Raw genomic sequence first — 20,997 nt, 5'->3', positions numbered from 1 at the left:
AAGGTTCCACTGAGATTTGAACTCGGATCACTGGATTCAAAGTCCAGAGTGCTAACCATTACACCATGGAACCCTGTCCACAGTCAAAGTACACTCTCAGTCATGCAAATGCTTTACGACAGAGATTATCTGCTGGAGATGCATTCTCACAGAGCTCCGGAGTGGTGCCTAGGGACAGCTCATAGGAGGCAGGGCGGGATGCGCTTTCTATGGTGCAGAACATTTGCTGTTTTCTTGATAGAATGTGAAGAATAGCAGATGAGTCTCCCCTCCTATCCAAAATGATGAATATGTTGATGTTGCTATCAGTAACGGGCAGTCATACATCTTCACTCAAGGATGAAATAAATAAAGCTGGACAAAGTAATGTTTCCGCCCAGTGTCGAAATGAGGACCTTTCGCGTGTTAGGCGAATGTGATAACCACTACACTACGGAAACTGTCTCTGTGGCTGCTTATGAGTGTTCCGGAGTCCAAAGTTTTCCCAAATTTTGTGGCTGAGGGAAAGAGATTATGGAGTGGCAACAAATTGTGTCAGAAGTGGGATTTTAACAAACTACTCTGGGAGAGCACGGAAAAATAGAAGCATCGCGAATGAATATTCAAGAAGACACCATAAAGGTTCAACTAGTGATACAGCAAATCCATGGTCAAAGTACGCTCTCAGTCATGCAAATGCTTTACGACAGAGATTATCTGCTGGAGATGCATTCTCACAGAGCCCTGGAGTGGTGCCTAGGGACAGCTCATAGGAGGCAGGTCGGGATGCGCTTTCTATGGTCCAGAACATTTGCTGTTGTCTTGACAGAATGAGAAGAATAGCAGATGAGTCTACCCTCCTATCCAAAATGATGAATATGTTGATGTTGCTATCAGTAACGGGCAGTCATACATCTTCACACAAGGATGAAATAAATAAAGCTGGAGAAAGTAATGTTTCCGCCCAGTGTCGAACTGAGGACCTTTAGCGTGTTAGGCGAATGTGATAACCGCTACACTACGGAAACTGTCGCTGTGGCTGCCGATGAGTGTTCCGGACTCCAAAGTATTCCCAAATTTTGTGGCTGAGGGAAAGAGATTCTGGAGTGGCAAAAAATTGTGTCAGAAGTGGGATTTTAACAAAATACTCTGGGAGAGCACGGAAAAATAGAAGCATCGCCAATGAATATTCAAGAAGACACCATAAAGGTTCAACTAGTGATACAGCAAATTCATAGTCAAAGTACGCTCTCAGTCATGCAAATGCTTTACGACAGAGATTATCTGCTGGAGATGCATTCTCACAGAGCCCTGGAGTGGTGCCTAGGGACAGCTCATAGGAGGCAGGTCGGGATGCGCTTTCTATGGTCCAGAACATTTGCTGTTGTCTTGACAGAATGAGAAGAATAGCAGATGAGTCTCCCCTCCTATCCAAAATGATGAATATGTTGATGTTGCTATCAGTAACGGGCAGTCATACATCTTCACACAAGGATGAAATAAAAAAAGCTGGAGAAAGTAATGTTTCCGCCCAGTGTCGAACTGAGGACCTTTCGCGTGTTAGGCGAATGTGATAACCGCTACACTACGGAAACTGTCGCTGTGGCTGCCGATGAGTGTTCCGGAGTCCAAAGTATTCCCAAATTTTGTGGCTGAGGGAAAGAGATTATGGAGTGGCAACAAATTGTGTCAGAAGTGGGATTTTAACAAACTACTCTGGGAGAGCACGGAAAAATAGAAGCATCGCCAATGAATATTCAAGAAGACACCATAAAGGTTCAACTAGTAATACAGCAAATCCTCTCAACTGGATTTGATCAATCATGCACTCAAATGTGACTTGCCAACCGACTAGCCTACTCAACTGATCTTCTTTCCAGAACTCACATACCTGAAGGTTCCACTGAGATTTGAACTCAAATCACTGGATTTAAAGTCCAGAGTGCTAACCATTACACCATGGAACCCCGTCCACAGTCAAAGTACGCTCTCAGTCATGCAAATGCTTTACAACGAAAGGTTTTATAGCAAAGGGATTTTTTTGGTCAATTTTTCAGTAATACTCTTACAGTTTGTATTCTCAGCATGGGCACGACAGTCAAGCAAAGTATTCTTAATCTTCGCTGGTCAAAGGTTAGAATCCGTCTGTCATGCGGAGGAACAGGGTTCGATTCCCTGACGGGGAGGGTGCCATTGTCACTCAGCAGCTGGGGGTTCACCAAAGTCCGTTTCACACCTCAGCATCAGAGAATCTCTTGAAAAGCTGCAAAAAATGACTTTACGACAAAGATTATCTGTTGGAGATGCATTCTCACAGAGCTCCGGAGTGGTGCCTAGGGACAGCTCATAGGAGGCAGGGCGGGATGCGCTTTCTATGGTGCAGAACATTTGCTGTTTTCTTGATAGAATGTGAAGAATAGCAGATGAGTCTCCCCTCCTATCCAAAATGATGAATATGTTGATGTTGCTATCAGTAACGGGCAGTCATACATCTTCACACAAGGATGAAATAAAAAAAGCTGGAGAAAGTAATGTTTCCGCCCAGTGTCGAACTGAGGACCTTTCGCGTGTTAGGCGAATGTGATAACCGCTACACTATGGAAACTGTCGCTGTGGCTGCCGATGAGTGTTCCGGAGTCCAAAGTATTCCCAAATTTTGTGGCTGAGGGAAAGAGATTATGGAGTGGCAACAAATTGTGTCAGAAGTGGGATTTTAACAAACTACTCTGGGAGAGCACGGAAAAATAGAAGCATCGCCAATGAATATTCAAGAAGACACCATAAATGTTCAACTAGCGATGCAGCAAATCCTCTCAACTGGATTTGATCAATCATGCACTCAAATGTGACTTGCCAACTTACTAGCCTACTCATCTGATCTTCTTTCGAGAACTCACATACCTGAAGGTTCCACTGAGATTTGAACTCGGATCACTGGATTCAAAGTCCAGAGTGCTAACCATTACACCATGGAACCCTGTCCACAGTCAAAGTACACTCTCAGTCATGCAAATGCTTTACGACAGAGATTATCTGCTGGAGATGCATTCTCACAGAGCTCCGGAGTGGTGCCTAGGGACAGCTCATAGGAGGCAGGGCGGGATGCGCTTTCTATGGTGCAGAACATTTGCTGTTTTCTTGATAGAATGTGAAGAATAGCAGATGAGTCTCCCCTCCTATCCAAAATGATGAATATGTTGATGTTGCTATCAGTAACGGGCAGTCATACATCTTCACTCAAGGATGAAATAAATAAAGCTGGAGAAAGTAATGTTTCCGCCCAGTGTCGAACTGAGGACCTTTTGCGTGTTAGGCGAATGTGATAACCGCTACACTACGGAAACTGTCTCTGCGGCTGCTGATGAGTGTTCCGGAGTCCAAAGTTTTCCCAAATTTTGTGGCTGAGGGAAAGAGATTATGGAGTGGCAACAAATTGTGTCAGAAGTGGGATTTTAACAAACTACTCTGGGAGAGCACGGAAAAATAGAAGCATCGCCAATGAATATTCAAGAAGACACCATAAATGTTCAACTAGCGATGCAGCAAATCCTCTCAACTGGATTTGATCAATCATGCACTCAAATGTGACTTGCCAACTTACTAGCCTACTCATCTGATCTTCTTTCGAGAACTCACATACCTGAAGGTTCCACTGAGATTTGAACTCGGATCACTGGATTCAAAGTCCAGAGTGCTAACCATTACACCATGGAACCCTGTCCACAGTCAAAGTACACTCTCAGTCATGCAAATGCTTTACGACAGAGATTATCTGCTGGAGATGCATTCTCACAGAGCTCCGGAGTGGTGCCTAGGGACAGCTCATAGGAGGCAGGGCGGGATGCGCTTTCTATGGTGCAGAACATTTGCTGTTTTCTTGATAGAATGTGAAGAATAGCAGATGAGTCTCCCCTCCTATCCAAAATGATGAATATGTTGATGTTGCTATCAGTAACGGGCAGTCATACATCTTCACTCAAGGATGAAATAAATAAAGCTGGACAAAGTAATGTTTCCGCCCAGTGTCGAAATGAGGACCTTTCGCGTGTTAGGCGAATGTGATAACCACTACACTACGGAAACTGTCTCTGTGGCTGCTTATGAGTGTTCCGGAGTCCAAAGTTTTCCCAAATTTTGTGGCTGAGGGAAAGAGATTATGGAGTGGCAACAAATTGTGTCAGAAGTGGGATTTTAACAAACTACTCTGGGAGAGCACGGAAAAATAGAAGCATCGCGAATGAATATTCAAGAAGACACCATAAAGGTTCAACTAGTGATACAGCAAATCCATGGTCAAAGTACGCTCTCAGTCATGCAAATGCTTTACGACAGAGATTATCTGCTGGAGATGCATTCTCACAGAGCCCTGGAGTGGTGCCTAGGGACAGCTCATAGGAGGCAGGTCGGGATGCGCTTTCTATGGTCCAGAACATTTGCTGTTGTCTTGACAGAATGAGAAGAATAGCAGATGAGTCTACCCTCCTATCCAAAATGATGAATATGTTGATGTTGCTATCAGTAACGGGCAGTCATACATCTTCACACAAGGATGAAATAAATAAAGCTGGAGAAAGTAATGTTTCCGCCCAGTGTCGAACTGAGGACCTTTAGCGTGTTAGGCGAATGTGATAACCGCTACACTACGGAAACTGTCGCTGTGGCTGCCGATGAGTGTTCCGGACTCCAAAGTATTCCCAAATTTTGTGGCTGAGGGAAAGAGATTCTGGAGTGGCAAAAAATTGTGTCAGAAGTGGGATTTTAACAAACTACTCTGGGAGAGCACGGAAAAATAGAAGCATCGCCAATGAATATTCAAGAAGACACCATAAAGGTTCAACTAGTGATACAGCAAATTCATAGTCAAAGTACGCTCTCAGTCATGCAAATGCTTTACGACAGAGATTATCTGCTGGAGATGCATTCTCACAGAGCCCTGGAGTGGTGCCTAGGGACAGCTCATAGGAGGCAGGTCGGGATGCGCTTTCTATGGTCCAGAACATTTGCTGTTGTCTTGACAGAATGAGAAGAATAGCAGATGAGTCTCCCCTCCTATCCAAAATGATGAATATGTTGATGTTGCTATCAGTAACGGGCAGTCATACATCTTCACACAAGGATGAAATAAAAAAAGCTGGAGAAAGTAATGTTTCCGCCCAGTGTCGAACTGAGGACCTTTCGCGTGTTAGGCGAATGTGATAACCGCTACACTACGGAAACTGTCGCTGTGGCTGCCGATGAGTGTTCCGGAGTCCAAAGTATTCCCAAATTTTGTGGCTGAGGGAAAGAGATTATGGAGTGGCAACAAATTGTGTCAGAAGTGGGATTTTAACAAACTACTCTGGGAGAGCACGGAAAAATAGAAGCATCGCCAATGAATATTCAAGAAGACACCATAAAGGTTCAACTAGTAATACAGCAAATCCTCTCAACTGGATTTGATCAATCATGCACTCAAATGTGACTTGCCCACCGACTAGCCTACTCAACTGATCTTCTTTCCAGAACTCACATACTTGAAGGTTCCACCGAGATTTGAACTCGGATCACTGGATTCAAAGTCCAGAGTGCTAACCATTACACCATGGAACCCCGTCCACAGTCAAAGTACGCTCTCAGTCATGCAAATGCTTTACAACGAAAGGTTTTATAGCAAAGGGATTTTTTTGGTCAATTTTTCAGTAATACTCTTACAGTTTGTATTCTCAGTGTAGCGTTACCGGGTATTTATATACCTATTAAATATAAGGATTTATGAGATGTTCTTACAGTCTCAAATAAACCTTACCTCGAATTTAGGGGGCACCACCAACCTAGGTTTTGACTTAATTTTAAGTCACAGTCAGGTCGGAAAACTGTTCGAAATCTTACGATCCTGGTGTTAAATTAATATTCAATTAATATTCAGTCTCATATCTCGCTACTTTCGTGAAGTTCTCGTTTGGTTGGACAGACATTACGTAAAGAAAGCATACGACACAATCTGTGATTATAACATATATATAGATATATGAGCTGTTTATTACAATGATATGATCTTAGACATGAACCTTTAAACAAACAGGAGATGCATTGAATATGGGTGATTATATAAAACACTTAGTGAATATAAAATAAAATATGGGGAATGGGAAAATACTGGATTTATTCAAATAGTTTGGGTTGGCTGACTATTTGAATCTAAATACTGTACTGACATTTCGGATTAATTTATCATTCTGTGAAAGCCTCGAGACATCCATCAAACCCACTTTAAGGTGAAAACGGGTCGGTCTTACTGTGCTGAAGTTCTGTTCAGTCGTTTCGGACCAATGGTAGCGGCCACGCGGGTCCGAGGGGATTTCTCTTCCGCTCTCTGGGCCTTCCTGGCTGTGGTGGCTGACTTTAGCGGACTTCTCAGTTGCTTCTTTCACCGGGAAACGGGGACGATGATGTCGAGGGCTTTACTGTGGGATGATCAAATCCATCGTTGTGTCAGAGTTGGTCCGTTGCTGCTTTCTCTGATGAAGTGAACTTAAGTTCACAGAAGATTAATAAAAGGTTGCTTGGAGTTGGCTTTCTTGGTAGGAAAAGGTGATGATGGCGTGAAACAGGTTGGTTAGGACGTGGATGGCGAGGGACGAACACAAACACGTAAAACGTGCATCTTCAGAGTATTTCAATCTGTTTCTTTGTTCGGGTCTTTCTTTCTCGTCTCCGGGGTCTCACTGGGTTCTGGAGGGTCTCCTCCGGTCGTCCGCTGCATCGTTATCCACACGTCCTTCCGCTCTCTCCTGAGATTATGGGAAAAACTCCCAAACTCCGGCGAGCTCTTCTCTTCTGCTTAAACCATCTCTAAAAGTCTATGAGCAGCTGTTTTCTGCTCAAATCTCCTTCTGAAACTCTGGGTTGGAGCCCTTCTGGAACAAGATCCAGAGCACAAGAAGGCAAGAGGGCAAGAGCGCCTGAAGCGAGCCAGCAAACGAGCACAAGAAGAAGCAAGAGAGCCTGTGTTTTCCGCTGTTCCGGGTTTTGACTCTCGGAGGCGGGGCTTACACTACTTTTTCAGCCAATGACATGCTTGAACTGTGTGCATGTCTCTGTAAGGTGATCTGTGCTAGGGGGATTTCTGGATGAGACAAAGAAAACTCTTATTTCTCCATTACTCCCATCTCAGAACATTTGTCTCGGTGATTCTGAAAACACCACATCTTGTTAAGATATGCAGATTAAAGATATAACATAGACTTGTAATATAAAGACATCAAAATAACACACATGATAAAGACAATTATGACTTTCAAAATTCAGGTGAATATCTATGAAATCGTGACATATGAATTGTGAATTACACAATGCTAATTTCTGTGTTAACAATGGGGACACTAAACGAATACCAAATAGATACCGAAGGGACATCGTTAGAAGTTACTAGCTGCATAATTGTCCATTTTACTGAGTCCTTTATATGTTCAACTAATCAACACTGCAGACCACTAGGGGGCAATGTGGTTCCATCAGGCAGGTTGGGCATTTTCCACCAAAATCAGTTCTTTGTCAATATTTAAGCCAGAATCGTACAAATTGTCTCTATATGCGTCTTGTGATCAAGCTGGAAACCTGAAAGAAATTGTACACGGTTATCAAACACATTTAATATAGTTTAAGATTTGACTACAAGTGAGTCTTCTCAGTTCGTATGTATAGCCATCTGGTCGGTCTGATGGTGAAGAGGGGTGTTAAAGTGTCAACTTTCGAGTTATGGTCTAGATAAGATAGTAAGTGTCCCACTTTTCCAAGAGTGAGTTCTTTGTTCATTCGAGTTTTCCAATTTTAATGGCAAGTGTCTGTTGGAGTTCGACTCCCCAAAAGCTCTTAAGGGTGTTGTAAATTAGGCAGTTTCTGTCTCTTTTTCCTATGTGGAAAGAAAATGAAGATCTGGTTTATATCCACATACGTAAACATCCCCCACAGGAATGTTGGTTTTGTCAAAGTTTGAAAAACTCTTAATCCACACGGCACTGTGACTGCTACATCAGCATGGGCACGACAGTCAAGCAAAGTATTCTTAATCTTCGCTGGTCAAAGGTTAGAATCCGTCCGTCATGCGGAGGAACAGGGTTCGATTCCCTGACGGGGAGGGTGCCATTGTCACTCAGCAGCTGGGGGTTCACCAAAGTCCGTTTCACACCTCAGCATCAGAGAATCTCTTGAAAAGCTGCAAAAAATGACTTTACGACAAAGATTATCTGTTGGAGATGCATTCTCACGGAGCTCCGGAGTGGTGCCTAGGGACAGCTCATAGGAGGCAGGGCGGGATGCGCTTTCTATGGTGCAGAACATTTGCTGTTTTCTTGATAGAATGTGAAGAATAGCAGATGAGTCTCCCCTCCTATCCAAAATGATGAATATGTTGATGTTGCTATCAGTAACGGGCGGTCATACATCTTCACACAAGGATGAAATAAATAAAGCTGGAGAAAGTAATGTTTCCGCCAAGTGCCGAACTGAGGACCTTTCGCGTGTTAGGCGAATGTGATAACCGCTACACTACAGAAACTGTTGCTGTGGCTGCTGATGAGTGTTCCGGAGTCCAAAGTATTCCCAAATTTTGTGGCTGAGGGAAAGAGATTATGGAGTGGCAACAAATTGCGTCAGAAGTGGGATTTTAAAAAACTACTCTGGGAGAGCACGGAAAAATAGAAGCATCGCCAATGAATATTCAAGAAGACACCATAAAGGTTCAACTAGTAATACAGCAAATCCTCTCAACTGGATTTGATCAATCATGCACTCAAATGTGACTTGCCAACCGACTAGCCTACTCAACTGATCTTCTTACCAGAACTCACATACCTGAAGGGTCCACTGAGATTTGAACTCAAATCACTAGATTTAAAGTCCAGAGTGCTAACCATTACACCATGGAACCCCATCCACAGTCAAAGCACGCTCTCAGCCATGCAAATGCTTTACGACAGAGATTATCTGCTGGAGATGCATTCTCACAGAGCCCTGGAGTGGTGCCTAGGGACAGCTCATAGGAGGCAGGTCGGGATGCGCTTTCTATGGTCCAGAACATTTGCTGTTGTCTTGACAGAATGAGAAGAATAGCAGATGAGTCTCCCCTCCTATCCAAAATGATGAATATGTTGATGTTGCTATCAGTAACGGGCAGTCATACATCTTCACACAAGGATGAAATAAATAAGGCTGGAGAAAGTAATGTTTCCGCCCAGTGTCGAACTGAGGACCTTTCGCGTGTTAGGCAAATGTGATAACCGCTACACTACTGAAACTGTCGCTGTGGCTGCCGATGAGTGTTCCGGAGTCCAAAGTATTCCCAAATTTTGTGGCTGAGGGAAAGAGATTCTGGAGTGGCAAAAAATTGTGTCAGAAGTGGGATTTTAACAAACTACTCTGGGAGAGCACGGAAAAATAGAAGCATCGCCAATGAATATTCAAGAAGACACCATAAAGGTTCAACTAGTAATACAGCAAATCCTCTCAACTGGATTTGATCAATCATGCACTCAAATGTGACTTGCCAACCGACTAGCCTACTCAACTGATCTTCTTTCCAGAACTCACATACCTGAAGGTTCCACCGAGATATGAACTCGGATCACTGGATTCAAAGTCCAGAGTGCTAACCATTACACCATGGAACCCTGTCCATAGTCAAAGTACGCTCTCAGTCATGAAAAATGCTTTACGACAGAGATTATCTGCTGGAGATGCATTCTCACAGAGCCCTGGAGTGGTGCCTAGGGACAGCTATTAGGAGGCAGGTCGGGATGCGCTTTCTATGGTCCAGAACATTTGCTGTTGTCTTGACAGAATGAGAAGAATAGCAGATGAGTCTCCCCTCATATCCAAAATGATGAATATGTTGATGTTGCTATCAGTAACGGGCAGTCATACATCTTCACTCAAGGATGAAATAAATAAAGCTGGACAAAGTAATGTTTCCGCCCAGTGTCGAACTGAGGACCTTTCGCGTGTTAGGCGAATGTGATAACCGCTACACTACGGAAACTGTCGCTGTGGCTGCCGATGAGTGTTCCGGACTCCAAAGTATTCCCAAATTTTGTGGCTGAGGGAAAGAGATTCTGGAGTAGCAAAAAATTGTGTCAGAAGTGGGATTTTAACAAAATACTCTGGGAGAGCACGGAAAAATAGAAGCATCGCCAATGAATATTCAAGAAGACACCATAAAGGTTCAACTAGTGATACAGCAAATCCATAGTCAAAGTACGCTCTCAGTCATGCAAATGCTTTACGACAGAGATTATCTGCTGGAGATGCATTCTCACAGAGCCCTGGAGTGGTGCCTAGGGACAGCTCATAGGAGGCAGGTCGGGATGCGCTTTCTATGGTCCAGAACATTTGCTGTTGTCTTGACAGAATGAGAAGAATAGCAGATGAGTCTACCCTCCTATCCAAAATGATGAATATGTTGATGTTGCTATCAGTAACGGGCAGTCATACATCTTCACAAAAGGATGAAATAAATAAAGCTGGACAAAGTAATGTTTCTGCCCAGTGTTGAACTGAGGACCTTTCGCGTGTTAGGCGAATGTGATAACCGCTACACTACGGAAAGTGTCGCTATGGCTGCTGATGAGTGTTCCGGAGTCCAAAGTTTTCCCAAATTTTGTGGCTGAGGGAAAGAGATTATGGAGTGGCAACAAATTGTGTCAGAAGTGGGATTTTAACAAACTATTCTGGGAGAGCACGGAAAAATAGAAGCATCGCCAATGAATATTCAAGAAGACACCATAAAGGTTCAACTAGCGATACAGCAAATCCTCTCAACTGGATTTGATCAATCATGCACTCAAATATGACTTGCCAACTGACTAGCCTACTCAACTGATCTTCTTTCCAGAACTCACATACCTGAAGGTTCCACCGAGATTTGAACTCTGATCACTGGATTCAAAGTCCAGAGTGCTAACCATTACACCATGGAACCCTGTCCATAGTCAAAGTACGCTCTCAGTCATGCAAATGCTTTACGACAGAGATTATCTGCTGGAGATGCATTCTCACAGAGCCCTGGAGTGGTGCCTAGGGACAGCTATTAGGAGGCAGGTCGGGATGCGCTTTCTATGGTCCAGAACATTTGCTGTTGTCTTGACAGAATGAGAAGAATAGCAGATGAGTCTCCCCTCATATCCAAAATGATGAATATGTTGATGTTGCTATCAGTAACGGGCAGTCATACATCTTCACTCAAGGATGAAATAAATAAAGCTGGACAAAGTAATGTTTCCGCCCAGTGTCGAACTGAGGACCTTTCGCGTGTTAGGCGAATGTGATAACCGCTACACTACGGAAACTGTCTCTGTGGCTGCCGATGAGTGTTCCGGACTCCAAAGTATTCCCAAATTTTGTGGCTGAGGGAAAGAGATTCTGGAGTAGCAAAAAATTGTGTCAGAAGTGGGATTTTAACAAAATACTCTGGGAGAGCACGGAAAAATAGAAGCATCGCCAATGAATATTCAAGAAGACACCATAAAGGTTCAACTAGCGATACAGCAAATCCTCTCAACTGGATTTGATCAATCATGCACTCAAATATGACTTGCCAACTGACTAGCCTACTCAACTGATCTTCTTTCCAGAACTCACATACCTGAAGGTTCCACCGAGATTTGAACTCTGATCACTGGATTCAAAGTCCAGAGTGCTAACCATTACACCATGGAACCCTGTCCATAGTCAAAGTACGCTCTCAGTCATGCAAATGCTTTACGACAGAGATTATCTGCTGGAGATGCATTCTCACAGAGCCCTGGAGTGGTGCCTAGGGACAGCTATTAGGAGGCAGGTCGGGATGCGCTTTCTATGGTCCAGAACATTTGCTGTTGTCTTGACAGAATGAGAAGAATAGCAGATGAGTCTCCCCTCATATCCAAAATGATGAATATGTTGATGTTGCTATCAGTAACGGGCAGTCATACATCTTCACTCAAGGATGAAATAAATAAAGCTGGACAAAGTAATGTTTCCGCCCAGTGTCGAACTGAGGACCTTTCGCGTGTTAGGCGAATGTGATAACCGCTACACTACGGAAACTGTCTCTGTGGCTGCCGATGAGTGTTCCGGACTCCAAAGTATTCCCAAATTTTGTGGCTGAGGGAAAGAGATTCTGGAGTAGCAAAAAATTGTGTCAGAAGTGGGATTTTAACAAAATACTCTGGGAGAGCACGGAAAAATAGAAGCATCGCCAATGAATATTCAAGAAGACACCATAAAGGTTCAACTAGTGATACAGCAAATCCATAGTCAAAGTACGCTCTCAGTCATGCAAATGCTTTACGACAGAGATTATCTGCTGGAGATGCATTCTCACAGAGCCCTGGAGTGGTGCCTAGGGACAGCTCATAGGAGGCAGGTCGGGATGCGCTTTCTATGGTCCAGAACATTTGCTGTTGTCTTGACAGAATGAGAAGAATAGCAGATGAGTCTCCCCTCCTATCCAAAATGATGAATATGTTGATGTTGCTATCAGTAACGGGCAGTCATACATCTTCACACAAGGATGAAATAAAAAAGCTGGAGAAAGTAATGTTTCCGCCCAGTGTCGAACTGAGGACCTTTCGCGTGTTAGTCGAATGTGATAACCGCTACACTATGGAAACTGTCGCTGTGGCTGCTGATGAGTGTTCTGGAGTCCAAAGTATTCCCAAATTTTGTGGCTGAGGGAAAGAGATTATGGAGTGGCAACAAATTGTGCCAGAAGTGGGATTTTAACAAACTACTCTGGGAGAGCACGGAAAAATAGAAGCATCGCCAATGAATATTCAAAAAGACACCATAAATGTTCAACTAGCGATACAGCAAATCCTCTCAACTGGATTTGATCAATCATGCACTCAAATGTGACTTGCCAACTCAACTGATCTTCTTTCCAAAATTCACATACCTGAAGGTTCCACTGAGATTTGAACTCAGATCACTGGATTCAAAGTCCAGAGTGCTAAGCATTACACCATGGAACCCAGTCCACAGTCAAAGTACGCTCTCAGTCATGCAAATGGTTTACAACGAAAGGTTTTATAGCAAAGGGATTTTTTTTGGTCAATTTTTCAGTAATACTCTTACAGTTTGTATTCTCAGCATGGGCACGACAGTCAAGCAAAGTATTCTTAATCTTCGCTGGTCAAAGGTTAGAATCCGTCTGTCATGCGGAGGAACAGGGTTCAATTCCCTGACGGGGAGGGTGCCATTGTCACTCAGCAGCTGGGGGTTCACCAGAGTCCGTTTCACACCTCAGCATCAGAGAATCTCTTGAAAAGCTGCAAAAAATGACTTTACGACAAAGATTATCTGTTGGAGATGCATTCTCACAGAGCTCCGGAGTGGTGCCTAGGGACAGCTCATAGGAGGCAGGGCGGGATGCGCTTTCTATGGTGCAGAACATTTGCTGTTTTCTTGATAGAATGTGAAGAATAGCAGATGAGTCTCCCCTCCTATCCAAAATGATGAATATGTTGATGTTGCTATCAGTAACGGGCAGTCATACATCTTCACACAAGGATGAAATAAAAAAAGCTGGAGAAAGTAATGTTTCCGCCCAGTGTCCAACTGAGGACCTCTCGCGTGTTAGGCGAATGTGATAACCGCTACACTACGGAAACTGTCGCTGTGGCTGCCGATGAGTGTTCCGGAGTCCAAAGTATTCCCAAATTTTGTGGCTGAGGGAAAGAGATTATGGAGTGGCAAAAAATTGTGTCAGAAGTGGGATTTTAACAAACTACTCTGGGAGAGCACGGAAAAATAGAAGCATCGCCAATAAATATTCAAGAAGACACCATAAATGTTCAACTAGTGATACAGCAAATCCTCTCAACTGGATTTGATCAATCATGCACTCAAATGTGACTTGCCAACCGACTAGCCTACTCAACTGATCTTCTTTCCAGAACTCACATACCTGAAGGTTCCACCGAGATTTGAACTCGGATCACTGGATTCAAAGTCCAGAGTGCTAACCATTACACCATGGAACCCTTCCACAGTCAAAGTACGCTCTCAGTCATGCAAATGCTTTACGACAGAGATTATCTGTTGGAGATGCATTCTCACAGAGCCCTGGAGTGGTGCCTAGGGACAGCTATTAGGAGGCAGGTCGGGATGCGCTTTCTATGGTCCAGAACATTTGCTGTTGTCTTGATAGAATGAGAAGAATAGCAGATGAGTCTCCCCTCCTATCCAAAATTATGAATATGTTGATGTTGCTATCAGTAACGGGCAGTCATACATCTTCACACAAGGATGAAATAAATAAAGCTGGACAAAGTAATGTTTCCGCCCAGTGTCGAACTGAGGACCTTTCGCGTGTTAGGCGAATGTGATAACCGCTACACTACGGAAACTGTCGCTGTGGCTGCTGATGAGTGTTCCGGAGTCCAAAGTTTTCCCAAATTTTGTGGCTGAGGGAAAGAGATTATGGAGTGGCAACAAATTGTGTCAGAAGTGGGATTTTAACAAACTACTCTGGGAGAGCACGGAAAAATAGAAGCATCGCCAATGAATATTCAAGAAGACACCATAAAGGTTCAACTAGTGATACAGCAAATCCTCTCAACTGGATTTGATCAATCATGCACTCAAATGTTACTTGCCAACTGACTAGCCTACTCAACTGATCTTCTTTCCAGAACTCACATACCTGAAGGTTCCACCGAGATTTGAACTCAAATCACTGGATTCAAAGTCCAGAGTGCTAACCATTACACCATGGAACCCCGTCCATAGTCAAAGTACGCTCTCAGTCATGCAAATGGTTTACAACGAAAGGTTTTATAGCAAAGGGATTTTTTTGGTCAATTTTTCAGTAATACTCTTACAGTTTGTATTCTCAGCATGGGCACGACAGTCAAGCAAAGTATTCTTAATCTTCGCTGGTCAAAGGTTAGAATCCGTCTGTCATGCGGAGGAACAGGGTTCGATTCCCTGACGGGGAGGGTGCCATTGTCACTCAGCAGCTGGGGGTTCACCAAAGTCCGTTTCACACCTCAGCATCAGAGAATCTCTTGAAAAGCTGCAAAAAATGACTTTACGACAGAGATTATCTGTTGGAGATGCATTCTCACAGAGCTCCGGAGTGGTGCCTAGGGACAGCTCATAGGAAGCAGGGCGGGATGCGCTTTCTATGGTGCAGAACATTTGCTGTTTTCTTGACAGAATGTGAAGAATAGCAGATGAGTCCCTTCCTATCCAAAATGATGAATATGTTGATGTTGCTATCAGTAACGGGCAGTCATACATCTTCACACAAGGATGAAATAAATAAAGCTGGAGCAAGTAATGTTTCCGCCCAGTGTCAAACTGAGGACCTTTCGCGTGTTAGGCGAATGTGATAACCGCTACACTACGGAAACTGTCGCTGCGGCTGCTGATGAGTGTTCCGGAGACCAAAGTTTTCCCAAATTTTGTGGCTGAGGGAAAGAGATTATTGAATGGCAAAAAATTGTGTCAGAAGTGGGATTTTAACAAACTACTCTGGGAGAGCACGGAAAAATAGAAGCATCGCCAATAAATATTCAAGAAGACACCATAAAGGTTCAACTAGTGATACAGCAAATCCTCTCAACTGGATTTGATCAATCATGCACTCAAATGTGACTTGCCAACTGACTAGCGTACTCAACTGATCTTCTTTCCAGAACTCACATACCTGAAGGTTCCACCGAGATTTGAACTCGGATCACTGGATTCAAAGTCCAGAGTGCTAACCATTACACCATGGAACCCTTCCACAGTCAAAGTACGCTCTCAGTCATGCAAATGCTTTACGACAGAGATTATCTGTTGGAGATGCATTCTCATAGAGCCCTGGAGTGGTGCCTAGGGACAGCTCATAGGAGGCAGGTCGGGATGCGCTTTCTATGGTCCAGAACATTTGCTGTTGTCTTGATAGAATGTGAAGAATAGCAGATGAGTCTCCCCTCCTATCCAAAATGATGAATATGTTGATGTTGCTATCAGTAACGGGCAGTCATACATCTTCACACAAGGATGAAATAAATAAAGCTGGACAAAGTAATGTTTCCGCCCAGTGTCGAACTGAGGACCTTTCGCGTGTTAGGCGAATGTGATAACCGCTACACTACGGAAACTGTCGCTGTGGCTGCCGATGAGTGTTCCGGAGTCCAAAGTTTTCCCAAATTTTGTGGCTGAGGGAAAGAGATTATGGAGTGGCAACAAATTGTGTCAGAAGTGGGATTTTAACAAACTACTCTGGGAGAGCACGGAAAAATAGAAGCATCGCCAATGAATATTCAAGAAGACACCATAAAGGTTCAACTAGTGATACAGCAAATCCTCTCAACTGGATTTGATCAATCATGCACTCAAATGTTACTTGCCAACTGACTAGCCTACTCAACTGATCTTCTTTCCAGAACTCACATACCTGAAGGTTCCACCGAGATTTGAACTCAAATCACTGGATTCAAAGTCCAGAGTGCTAACCATTACACCATGGAACCCCGTCCATAGTCAAAGTACGCTCTCAGTCATGCAAATGGTTTACAACGAAAGGTTTTATAGCAAAGGGATTTTTTTGGTCAATTTTTCAGTAATACTCTTACAGTTTGTATTCTCAGCATGGGCACGACAGTCAAGCAAAGTATTCTTAATCTTCGCTGGTCAAAGGTTAGAATCCGTCTGTCATGCGGAGGAACAGGGTTCGATTCCCTGACGGGGAGGGTGCCATTGTCACTCAGCAGCTGGGGGTTCACCAAAGTCCGTTTCACACCTCAGCATCAGAGAATCTCTTGAAAAGCTGCAAAAAATGACTTTACGACAGAGATTATCTGTTGGAGATGCATTCTCACAGAGCTCCGGAGTGGTGCCTAGGGACAGCTCATAGGAAGCAGGGCGGGATGCGCTTTCTATGGTGCAGAACATTTGCTGTTTTCTTGACAGAATTTGAAGAATAGCAGATGAGTCCCTTCCTATCCAAAATGATGAATATGTTGATGTTGCTATCAGTAACGGGCAGTCATACATCTTCACACAAGGATGAAATAAATAAAGCTGGAGCAAGTAATGTTTCCGCCCAGTGTCAAACTGAGGACCTTTCGCGTGTTAGGCGAATGTGATAACCGCTACACTACGGAAACTGTCGCTGCGGCTGCTGATGAGTGTTCCGGAGTCCAAAGTTTTCCCAAATTTTGTGGCTGAGGGAAAGAGATTATTGAATGGCAAAAAATTGTGTCAGAAGTGGGATTTTAACAAACTACTCTGGGAGAGCACGGAAAAATAGAAGCATCGCCAATAAATATTCAAGAAGACACCATAAAGGTTCAACTAGTGATACAGCAAATCCTCTCAACTGGATTTGATCAATCATGCACTCAAATGTGACTTGCCAACTGACTAGCCTACTCAACTGATCTTCTTTCCAGAACTCACATACCTGAAGGTTCCAACGAGATTTGAACTCGGATCACTGGATTCAAAGTCCAGAGTGCTAACCATTACACCATGGAACCCTTCCACAGTCAAAGTACGCTCTCAGTCATGCAAATGCTTTACGACAGAGATTATCTGTTGGAGATGCATTCTCACAGAGCCCTGGAGTGGTGCCTAGGGACAGCTCATAGGAGGCAGGTCGGGATGCGCTTTCTATGGTCCAGAACATTTGCTGTTGTCTTGATAGAATGAGAAGAATAGCAGATGAGTTTCCCCTCCTATCCAAAATGATGAATATGTTGATGTTGCTATCAGTAACGGGCAGTCATACATCTTCACACAAGGATGAAATAAATAAAGCTGGACAAAGTAATGTTTCCGCCCAGTGTCGAACTGAGGACCTTTCGCGTGTTAGGCGAATGTGATAACCGCTACACTACGGAAACTGTCGCTGTGGCTGCCGATGAGTGTTCCGGAGTCCAAAGTTTTCCCAAATTTTGTGGCTGAGGGAAAGAGATTATGGAGTGGCAACAAATTGTGTCAGAAGTGGGATTTTAACAAACTACTCTGGGAGAGCACGGAAAAATAGAAGCATCGCCAATGAATATTCAAGAAGACACCATAAAGGTTCAACTAGTGATACAGCAAATCCTCTCAACTGGATTTGATCAATCATGCACTCAAATGTGACTTGCCAACTGACTAGCCTACTCAACTAATCTTCTTTCCAGAACTCACATACCTGAAGGTTCCACCGAGATTTGAACTCGAATCACTGGATTCAAAGTCCAGAGTGCTAACCATTACACCATGGAACCCTGTCCATAGTCAAAGTACGCTCTCAGTCATGCAAATGGTTTACAACGAAAGGTTTTATAGCAAAGGGATTTTTTTGGTCAATTTTTCAGTAATACTCTTACAGTTTGTATTCTCAGCATGGGCACGACAGTCAAGCAAAGTATTCTTAATCTTCGCTGGTCAAAGGTTAGAATCCGTTTGTCATGCGGAGGAACAGGGTTCGATTCCCTGACGGGGAGGGTGCCATTGTCACTCAGCAGCTGGGGGTTCACCAAAGTCCGTTTCACACCTCAGCATCAGAGAATCTCTTGAAAAGCTGCAAAAAATGACTTTACGACAGAGATTATCTGTTGGAGATGCATTCTCACAGAGCTCCGGAGTGGTGCCTAGGGACAGCTCATAGGAAGCAGGGCGGGATGCGCTTTCTATGGTGCAGAACATTTGCTGTTTTCTTGACAGAATGTGAAGAATAGCAGATGAGTCCCTTCCTATCCAAAATGATGAATATGTTGATGTTGCTATCAGTAACGGGCAGTCATACATCTTCACACAAGGATGAAATAAATAAAGCTGGAGCAAGTAATGTTTCCGCCCAGTGTCAAACTGAGGACCTTTCGCGTGTTAGGCGAATGTGATAACCGCTACACTACGGAAACTGTCGCTGCGGCTGCTGATGAGTGTTCCGGAGTCCAAAGTTTTCCCAAATTTTGTGGCTGAGGGAAAGAGATTATTGAATGGCAAAAAATTGTGTCAGAAGTGGGATTTTAACAAACTACTCTGGGAGAGCACGGAAAAATAGAAGCATCGCCAATAAATATTCAAGAAGACACCATAAAGGTTCAACTAGTGATACAGCAAATCCTCTCAACTGGATTTGATCAATCATGCACTCAAATGTGACTTGCCAACTGACTAGCCTACTCAACTGATCTTCTTTCCAGAACTCACATACCTGAAGGTTCCACCGAGATTTGAACTCGGATCACTGGATTCAAAGTCCAGAGTGCTAACCATTACACCATGGAACCCTTCCACAGTCAAAGTACGCTCTCAGTCATGCAAATGCTTTACGACAGAGATTATCTGTTGGAGATGCATTCTCATAGAGCCCTGGAGTGGTGCCTAGGGACAGCTCATAGGAGGCAGGTCGGGATGCGCTTTCTATGGTCCAGAACATTTGCTGTTGTCTTGATTGAATGTGAAGAATAGCAGATGAGTCTCCCCTCCTATCCAAAATGATGAATATGTTGATGTTGCTATCAGTAACGGGCAGTCATACATCTTCACACAAGGATGAAATAAATAAAGCTGGACAAAGTAATGTTTCCGCCCAGTGTCGAACTGAGGACCGTTCGCGTGTTAGGCGAATGTGATAACCGCTACACTACAGAAACTGTCGCTGTGGCTGCCGATGAGTGTTCCGGACTCCAAAGTATTCCCAAATTTTGTGGCTGAGGGAAAGAGATTATGGAGTGGCAACAAATTGTGTCAGAAGTGGGATTTTAACAAACTATTCTGGGAGAGCACGGAAAAATAGAAGCATCGCCAATGAATATTCAAGAAGACACCATAAAGGTTCAACTAGCGATACAGCAAATCCTCTCAACTGGATTTGATCAATCATGCACTCAAATATGACTTGCCAACTGACTAGCCTACTCAACTGATCTTCTTTCCAGAACTCACATACCTGAAGGTTCCACCGAGATTTGAACTCTGATCACTGGATTCAAAGTCCAGAGTGCTAACCATTACACCATGGAACCCTGTCCATAGTCAAAGTACGCTCTCAGTCATGCAAATGCTTTACGACAGAGATTATCTGCTGGAGATGCATTCTCACAGAGCCCTGGAGTGGTGCCTAGGGACAGCTATTAGGAGGCAGGTCGGGATGCGCTTTCTATGGTCCAGAACATTTGCTGTTGTCTTGACAGAATGAGAAGAATAGCAGATGAGTCTCCCCTCATATCCAAAATGATGAATATGTTGATGTTGCTATCAGTAACGGGCAGTCATACATCTTCACTCAAGGATGAAATAAATAAAGCTGGACAAAGTAATGTTTCCGCCCAGTGTCGAACTGAGGACCTTTCGCGTGTTAGGCGAATGTGATAACCGCTACACTACGGAAACTGTCTCTGTGGCTGCCGATGAGTGTTCCGGACTCCAAAGTATTCCCAAATTTTGTGGCTGAGGGAAAGAGATTCTGGAGTAGCAAAAAATTGTGTCAGAAGTGGGATTTTAACAAAATACTCTGGGAGAGCACGGAAAAATAGAAGCATCGCCAATGAATATTCAAGAAGACACCATAAAGGTTCAACTAGTGATACAGCAAATCCATAGTCAAAGTACGCTCTCAGTCATGCAAATGCTTTACGACAGAGATTATCTGCTGGAGATGCATTCTCACAGAGCCCTGGAGTGGTGCCTAGGGACAGCTCATAGGAGGCAGGTCGGGATGCGCTTTCTATGGTCCAGAACATTTGCTGTTGTCTTGACAGAATGAGAAGAATAGCAGATGAGTCTACCCTCCTATCCAAAATGATGAATATGTTGATGTTGCTATCAGTAACGGGCAGTCATACATCTTCACACAAGGATGAAATAAATAAAGCTGGACAAAGTAATGTTTCCGCCCAGTGTCGAACTGAGGACCTTTCGCGTGTTAGGCGAATGTGATAACCGCTACACTACAGAAACTGTCGCTGTGGCTGCTGATGAGTGTTCCGGAGTCCAAAGTTTTCCCAAATTTTGTGGCTGAGGGAAAGAGATTATGGAGTGGCAACAAATTGTGTCAGAAGTGGGATTTTA

At 43.8% G+C, this 20,997-nt stretch overlaps 25 non-coding genes across 25 annotated transcripts; all 25 read right to left on the bottom strand.

Moving 5' to 3' along the window:
* Window position 1: 1 nt before the first annotated feature.
* On the bottom strand, window positions 2-73 carry trnaq-uug (transfer RNA glutamine (anticodon UUG)). The gene has a single exon. It is a non-coding gene; the product is annotated as a tRNA-Gln (tRNA).
* Window positions 74-1,501: 1,428 nt separating this feature from the next.
* Window positions 1,502-1,574, bottom strand: trnav-aac (transfer RNA valine (anticodon AAC)). Its single transcript has one exon. It is a non-coding gene; the product is annotated as a tRNA-Val (tRNA).
* Window positions 1,575-2,884: 1,310 nt separating this feature from the next.
* On the bottom strand, window positions 2,885-2,956 carry trnaq-uug (transfer RNA glutamine (anticodon UUG)). The gene has a single exon. It is a non-coding gene; the product is annotated as a tRNA-Gln (tRNA).
* Window positions 2,957-3,623: 667 nt separating this feature from the next.
* trnaq-uug (transfer RNA glutamine (anticodon UUG)) lies at window positions 3,624-3,695 on the bottom strand. The gene has a single exon. It is a non-coding gene; the product is annotated as a tRNA-Gln (tRNA).
* A 1,428-nt stretch (window positions 3,696-5,123) lies between these two features.
* Window positions 5,124-5,196, bottom strand: trnav-aac (transfer RNA valine (anticodon AAC)). The gene has a single exon. It is a non-coding gene; the product is annotated as a tRNA-Val (tRNA).
* A 300-nt stretch (window positions 5,197-5,496) lies between these two features.
* On the bottom strand, window positions 5,497-5,568 carry trnaq-uug (transfer RNA glutamine (anticodon UUG)). The gene has a single exon. It is a non-coding gene; the product is annotated as a tRNA-Gln (tRNA).
* Window positions 5,569-9,554: 3,986 nt separating this feature from the next.
* On the bottom strand, window positions 9,555-9,626 carry trnaq-uug (transfer RNA glutamine (anticodon UUG)). The gene has a single exon. It is a non-coding gene; the product is annotated as a tRNA-Gln (tRNA).
* A 295-nt stretch (window positions 9,627-9,921) lies between these two features.
* On the bottom strand, window positions 9,922-9,994 carry trnav-aac (transfer RNA valine (anticodon AAC)). Its single transcript has one exon. It is a non-coding gene; the product is annotated as a tRNA-Val (tRNA).
* An 867-nt stretch (window positions 9,995-10,861) lies between these two features.
* trnaq-uug (transfer RNA glutamine (anticodon UUG)) lies at window positions 10,862-10,933 on the bottom strand. The gene has a single exon. It is a non-coding gene; the product is annotated as a tRNA-Gln (tRNA).
* A 294-nt stretch (window positions 10,934-11,227) lies between these two features.
* On the bottom strand, window positions 11,228-11,300 carry trnav-aac (transfer RNA valine (anticodon AAC)). Its single transcript has one exon. It is a non-coding gene; the product is annotated as a tRNA-Val (tRNA).
* A 300-nt stretch (window positions 11,301-11,600) lies between these two features.
* On the bottom strand, window positions 11,601-11,672 carry trnaq-uug (transfer RNA glutamine (anticodon UUG)). The gene has a single exon. It is a non-coding gene; the product is annotated as a tRNA-Gln (tRNA).
* Window positions 11,673-11,966: 294 nt separating this feature from the next.
* trnav-aac (transfer RNA valine (anticodon AAC)) lies at window positions 11,967-12,039 on the bottom strand. Its single transcript has one exon. It is a non-coding gene; the product is annotated as a tRNA-Val (tRNA).
* An 854-nt stretch (window positions 12,040-12,893) lies between these two features.
* On the bottom strand, window positions 12,894-12,965 carry trnaq-uug (transfer RNA glutamine (anticodon UUG)). The gene has a single exon. It is a non-coding gene; the product is annotated as a tRNA-Gln (tRNA).
* Window positions 12,966-13,904: 939 nt separating this feature from the next.
* trnaq-uug (transfer RNA glutamine (anticodon UUG)) lies at window positions 13,905-13,976 on the bottom strand. The gene has a single exon. It is a non-coding gene; the product is annotated as a tRNA-Gln (tRNA).
* A 293-nt stretch (window positions 13,977-14,269) lies between these two features.
* Window positions 14,270-14,342, bottom strand: trnav-aac (transfer RNA valine (anticodon AAC)). The gene has a single exon. It is a non-coding gene; the product is annotated as a tRNA-Val (tRNA).
* A 300-nt stretch (window positions 14,343-14,642) lies between these two features.
* trnaq-uug (transfer RNA glutamine (anticodon UUG)) lies at window positions 14,643-14,714 on the bottom strand. The gene has a single exon. It is a non-coding gene; the product is annotated as a tRNA-Gln (tRNA).
* Window positions 14,715-15,650: 936 nt separating this feature from the next.
* On the bottom strand, window positions 15,651-15,722 carry trnaq-uug (transfer RNA glutamine (anticodon UUG)). Its single transcript has one exon. It is a non-coding gene; the product is annotated as a tRNA-Gln (tRNA).
* Window positions 15,723-16,015: 293 nt separating this feature from the next.
* Window positions 16,016-16,088, bottom strand: trnav-aac (transfer RNA valine (anticodon AAC)). Its single transcript has one exon. It is a non-coding gene; the product is annotated as a tRNA-Val (tRNA).
* Window positions 16,089-16,388: 300 nt separating this feature from the next.
* On the bottom strand, window positions 16,389-16,460 carry trnaq-uug (transfer RNA glutamine (anticodon UUG)). The gene has a single exon. It is a non-coding gene; the product is annotated as a tRNA-Gln (tRNA).
* A 936-nt stretch (window positions 16,461-17,396) lies between these two features.
* On the bottom strand, window positions 17,397-17,468 carry trnaq-uug (transfer RNA glutamine (anticodon UUG)). The gene has a single exon. It is a non-coding gene; the product is annotated as a tRNA-Gln (tRNA).
* Window positions 17,469-17,761: 293 nt separating this feature from the next.
* trnav-aac (transfer RNA valine (anticodon AAC)) lies at window positions 17,762-17,834 on the bottom strand. The gene has a single exon. It is a non-coding gene; the product is annotated as a tRNA-Val (tRNA).
* Window positions 17,835-18,134: 300 nt separating this feature from the next.
* On the bottom strand, window positions 18,135-18,206 carry trnaq-uug (transfer RNA glutamine (anticodon UUG)). Its single transcript has one exon. It is a non-coding gene; the product is annotated as a tRNA-Gln (tRNA).
* A 936-nt stretch (window positions 18,207-19,142) lies between these two features.
* Window positions 19,143-19,214, bottom strand: trnaq-uug (transfer RNA glutamine (anticodon UUG)). The gene has a single exon. It is a non-coding gene; the product is annotated as a tRNA-Gln (tRNA).
* Window positions 19,215-19,880: 666 nt separating this feature from the next.
* On the bottom strand, window positions 19,881-19,952 carry trnaq-uug (transfer RNA glutamine (anticodon UUG)). The gene has a single exon. It is a non-coding gene; the product is annotated as a tRNA-Gln (tRNA).
* A 294-nt stretch (window positions 19,953-20,246) lies between these two features.
* On the bottom strand, window positions 20,247-20,319 carry trnav-aac (transfer RNA valine (anticodon AAC)). The gene has a single exon. It is a non-coding gene; the product is annotated as a tRNA-Val (tRNA).
* Between the last annotated feature and the right edge of the window lie 678 nt (window positions 20,320-20,997).

The sequence above is a fragment of the Odontesthes bonariensis genome, chromosome 6 (assembly GCF_027942865.1).
Source record: "Odontesthes bonariensis isolate fOdoBon6 chromosome 6, fOdoBon6.hap1, whole genome shotgun sequence".
Lineage (NCBI taxonomy): Eukaryota > Metazoa > Chordata > Actinopteri > Atheriniformes > Atherinopsidae > Odontesthes > Odontesthes bonariensis.
This window is presented reverse-complemented; position numbering and strand designations above follow the sequence as displayed.